We start from the raw sequence: 6,000 nt of genomic DNA, 5'->3' as shown, positions 1-6,000 counted from the left end.
AATCACAAAGCCTCTGATATCTGAAATAAAAGTATTGATGTGAATGCAAGCAATCAATAAAATATCAAATGATTGTCAAGTAAAGTAAAAAATAATGTAAGAAAATTACTGCAAAGATTCTCTGAATCAGCATATTTGTGCAGATCAGAGAAGTTTGTCAGCTCAAATACGCAAGGCAACATAGGTGGCACTGGTTCAGCATAATTTTCAATCAAAGTCTTGTAGTTCAAAATCCAGGAGCATTCATAGGTCCCAACTCGGTATGTTAGGTCAGCAGGAACGACAATTGGATTAGAAACATAATATCTTTGATAAGGCTACAGAAATTTGCTGAAGACCTTGATGTGTTGTTCATAGGTCACAACAGAAACTTTTGCTCCCTGATTAGGATTAGGAAAAGTTAGTTTTATATATATATTATGAGTTATAGCCATAACTATCATGTTCATGGCTAACATCATATTTATCACACAGAGATTAAAATTATAGAAATGAATACTTTAATAGTTAGGTAAGTATTCACTTGCAATGAAACTATAATTCTGATATCAGTAGATGAAACTATAGTTTGTATAGATGAAAAGGTTAACTGCCATAAGTATGTCAATTGCTGCAGTTCATTAGTTCTCTGCAAATTTAGAGAATTAACATATTGCACTCCCACATGCTGTCTGCTACAGCTTGTCTTGATGACCAGCAGAAATATGCATTTTTTTCTCCCCTTAAGCTTTTACAATTCCATTATCTCTTTAGTGTGTGTGTCTTTTGTGAGATGTAATAAGCAATAATGTAACAGGGTAAACTGAAATTTGATATGTATATGTTTGTGATATACTCATAGGAAAGGTTTGTAATGCAAGAATAACTTCGTTATAAGGTCAAATTTTTCGGTATAAGTTTGAAAATTGACTTGTCATTCACTCTTTTGTTTTTGGTCTCATAGATTGAAAACATTGTTCTTTTTCTTTTGGAACAACAAGGCCTACTTGCTAGCCGGATAGAAAAACTTAATGAACAGCAAGATTCCCTTCAGGAGCAGCTTGATATAAGTAAGATATTAGAGCTCTAAATTCACTGATTACTATGTCAAAAGTGGTGCTAATCATCCCTATTCTCAGTTTCAGCAAGTTTTCAAGCATGTGGTAATGAAGAGGCAAATCATGAAATGTTCGTATAGAGAATCTGAAATGTTCTCATCTATGAATTTAATGAGCAGAAAGATAGGGAAGTATTTGCTTACCTCAATATCTGTGAGCAGAGAGCGCATAATTCGCCTAGGTGAAACTTCACGAGTCAATTGATTGTGGCCTCTGTGAACAACCTGTGCTAGAACAGTCCACTTTTCTGCTCCTTTTTGAATGTCTAGCACACTAGATATATGTCTAGGCATGATGGCCTGTATTCGTCCAGAAATTAGATAGTGAATTAAACAAAATAATAAAGCTGAAAACAAAACAGGCCATGAATATTAAAACCTGATAATGTAATCTGGGAAGCTTCAAGAACTTCTTTATATACTATATTTTTAGTATAATCAGTGCATGATTCATCAAAATAAGTTGGCCTGATAAGCACTTTTACAGATGAAGCTGTTTTGGCTCTTGAAAGTGCAACATATAATTGGCCATGTGAAAACACAGGTTCTTTCAAATAAATACCAACAAAATCTAAAGTTTAGCCTTGTGCTTTATTTATTGTCATTGCAAAGCACAAACGAATTGGAAATTGTGTTCTCTTATATGGAACTGGATATTGGTCATCACTTGGTGGTTGCATGGAAATTCTATGTATAAAAACTTCTTTGCCAAAAAAATCACCAACTGCAATTTTAGCACAAATAACATTCTTGCTCAAACTCTTTATTATCAGTCTAGTTCCATTGCATAATCCTTCAGTAGGATCAAGATTTCTTAAAAGAATTATTGAGACATTAGATTTTAACAATAACCTATATGGAGGTAAATTGCTAGGCATAAGAGTATTTAGAAGATCAATATATTCAGATTGATGGTTTTCATTCAATGTTTCATCATAACTTAGGTATATTCAGATTGAAGATGAAAGTTTTATTATGTCATTCTCATTTGTTTCATGTGTTCCATCTCCAATTTTTAAAAGAAACTGCGTGAATAAAGGATCTAATTTTGCTCTCATGTTCTGTGTTAATTGCAATTTCTCTAATTTGTGCCATAATGGAGAAGTTATCAAACATGCATTTATCATTTCAGCTTTTGTTCCCTTTCTAACAACTGGCAATGTTTGTCTAAAATCTCCACCAAGTACAACTACCTTTCCCCCAAATATTTCTTCTGAATTCATTAAATCTCTTAAGAGATCATCTAAAGCTTCAATTGCTGCATTTTTAGACATTGGTGCTTTATCCCAAATTATGAGTTTTGCTTCTTTGATCATTGCAGCTAAAGAAGTTTGTTTACTGACCCGACATGTTGCACCACCAAAGATATCTATTGGAATTTTAAATCTGGAATGTGCAGTCCTTCTACCTGGTAAAATGGAAGCTGCAATTCCTGATGTAGCTGTAGCAAGAGCAAGATAGCCTTTAGATCTAACATTAGCTAACAAAGCTTTATACAGAAATGTTTTTCCAGTACCACCTGGACCGTCAATGAAAAAAACACCAGGTCTATCTGAGTAAATTCTCTCAGATATGACTACGAATGCTTTTTTCTGTTTTTCATTGAGTAGCTCAATTGAATGTAAGTCAGTTTCTGAAATGACAATGTTTCTTTCTGCTCTTAATTCTTGAGTTTCATTCTCTATATTTTCATAAGAGAATCCAGCGAGAATCAAATTATATGAATGTATACTTTTTCCCATGGATTGCAAAAATTCATCAATTTGTTGCAAGACATTTCTTTTCACTTGTGCAGATGTCATTGCTGAACATTTGGCAAAATCTTCTGACATAGAAGATTCAAAATTTTGCCACAATGCCTTTGGGTCATTAGGGCAAGAATAAACCAAAAGTGTTGCAAAAAGTCGCCTCATTTCGTAGGGCATATGAAAAAGTGAGGTTTCTTGTAAACAAATTTCTTGGCTGTTATCATTTTGTAACAAGCCTCGAATTAATGTTGCCTCTTGGAACGTTTCTACTTGAACTCCATTAAAGGTTCTTAAGTCATCAAATGAAGTTGGACATCGAACCTTTGATAAGAGTAATCTCAAGTAGTATCGTTCTCTTTCAGAAGGATGAGCAATCATTATTCGACCTATTGATTCACCTCTTTCTCCCAATTTCCAGTATTTTTGCTTAGATAACCAGACAAAATGATCAGGAAAGTCTACATAAGTACAATTTAGATCTTGAGCTGCTTTATCTGTCCTATTCATGTAAAAAAATTCAGTGAACATTGTTTTTTTCAAATGATAGTTATTGACAACATTTTGAAGATTAGCTGTTTTTTTGAAACTCATTGGCTGATAATTCTCCAAATGTAATTGTAAATGAATAATAGGTGGTTTTATTTCACTCATAGAAAATCTAAAAATTCTCCATGCTGCCTCAGGCGGAGAAACTCACCTAACTGATACATATTGTTTAATTTCATCAATTTCTAAATCAGATTTATTATTTACTACACAGAAGTTAGTTCTATCATGACCTTTATAGATATACTTGTAAATGTACTTGACTGTCTTAATTGTAGAGCATATTTCAACATTAAGATGGCAATCAAATTTAGCCAAAAGATATGGATTGTATGGTACAACCCATCTGTTATCTAAAAGAGCTGATTTAATCTTAATTTGAACTCCATCATCTCTCCTTCGATATTCAGGATATGCATTAAGAGTTTGGATAGTTTCCTCACAGAAATTTTTAAGGAAATTATTCTTGCAAGTTCTATTTTTTCTCATGCATACACTTGTCGGATCAAGTGAACCACATGGTCCATGAAGCATATGTTTAATGACCAAATTATATAGATGTTCATTTTTCTCTTTATTTGATATCTCAGCACAGACAATTTTATCATATTCTTCAGGGGTATACATCTTGAATTTTGACTTTAAAATTAGCAAAAAGTGTGCATGTGGCAGTCCACATTTTTTGTATTCAATGACATAAGTATAAGCTGACACTTCACCAAAGATGCATTTTTTCAGAAGTTCATCTTTAAGTTGTTCTAACTTAGCATGAAATACTCTAGCAAGCAAATCTGGTCTGTTTTGTGCCTCTTCTTTGTCTATTAAGTGCTCTTTTATTTCTGGCCAATTAGGATTGCAAGTCATGGTCAGAAATATATCTGGTTTACCATACTTTTGTACTAATGTCATTGCATCCATGTATTTACGTCTCATATTTCTTGGCCCTCCAATAAAGGATGGTGGTAATATGATATGCTGGCCAACATTACATACTTGACTCTCACCTGATCCTAAAGCATCTATTATGCCTTTCAAGAACTCTCTCCTAATTTCCTCTTGTTGTAATCTATAGAAGTCGAGCCTTTGCATCTCAAACTTCACATATTGATCAACAATATATTGTTGTAGGAGGCGAGCAAAATGTAATAACCAAGATTCATCAGTGTCCCTAATCTGAAGTTTATAACAATAATATTCTCGAAGGGACACAAAATTTGGGTCTTCATGTATGTTTTCCATTGCTGTGGAGATAATAACAGTACGTCAATAAATGTGTAATCATAAATATTAAATACGTAAAATGAAAAATCATGGTATATAGTTATTATACTAACCATGTTCTTCATTTTGGATTAGTTGTTCTGCTGTAGCAGCATTTTCAGGGGAAATCAAATCTGCTACAGGTTGGTTTTTTTTCCCCTTTCTTCCATTTACTTTTGCTTCTTTCTTTGGTATTCCTTGGTGCCAGCCAAGATCACCAAAAGGAAAAAGTATTGGATATTGGAGTGGATCATAACATCCATAATAGTATTGTATATTTTTTGAAGTACCACTATGGGTATGAACTCTAATATCACGCCTGCTGGTCTCTCCATTTTGTTGCCCCTCAACCCACAAGGCTGCAACTTGTGAAGTTGTTGGGCTATTATAGACTCTTTGATCAACACCAGGTAGAGTTTTTAACACAATGTAGTAGTTATCTAAATTAGGTATCTCTCTCAAATTTCTAAAAAATTTTGCATATGGATTAGCCTCAAGAACTTGCATAATTTTCCTAATTACAGTTTCAGATAGTCTAGGACAAGCTGCTAACTGATTGTTTACTTCAGTTTCAAAGTCATTGAAATATAACTGTAAATTATTATTATGACCATTGCTCGAACTGAAATCATTCAGAAAGTGATATACTTGTCCTTGAATTCTAAAAGTGTAAATTCCTTTATTCCTTTTTGAGAGAGTCTGATCAGCTTTAACACCGAAAGAAGTGAATCCAAAATGATTATTATATGTTCTAATAAGAGTTCTAAAAGAGTGTGCCTCTTGTGAAGATGAAGTCAATAACTCTTTAAAGATATATGGAATTTTATTTTGAGCCAAAACAACTTCACCATCTTGACAACAAAAATATGCTGTCTCAGAAAAAAAAAAACTTCTTGGCTCCACAATGAGGACAATCTAGTTGGGTTGGTAGGATATCAGCTTTGTTAGGAATTATATCCAACAAAGCTTTTCCTGTTTTGCACCCTTTTCCTAAAATACAATTATTTTAGAGCATTTAGTAATCAAACCATTCAATTGATTTTAATGGCAGTGGAGAAAAACATATTAGAAAACTTAAAAGTATTAACTCTAGGCCTGGCTGAGTTTTTGTGAGAGATGATCTGTGATGCTTCGAACGACATCGAGAACTACGCTGAACATCAACAACTGAGGAACACTCATTAACAATTGTGGTGCTTGTTTGCTTTTCAGGTATATTTGTAGAAGCAATTGATCTAGACTTTGCTCTCAATCTTTTCTTTTTCCATCTAAAGTAGGCCTGCGTTCTATATTCTTTCTTATTTATCAGCTCTCCAGCATATATCTCAGAATATTCAAGAGGCCTGTTAT

Source organism: Coffea arabica, chromosome 7c, assembly GCF_036785885.1.
Source record: "Coffea arabica cultivar ET-39 chromosome 7c, Coffea Arabica ET-39 HiFi, whole genome shotgun sequence".
In the NCBI taxonomy this organism is placed as follows: Eukaryota; Viridiplantae; Streptophyta; class Magnoliopsida; order Gentianales; family Rubiaceae; genus Coffea; species Coffea arabica.
Note: the sequence above shows the minus strand (reverse complement) of the source record.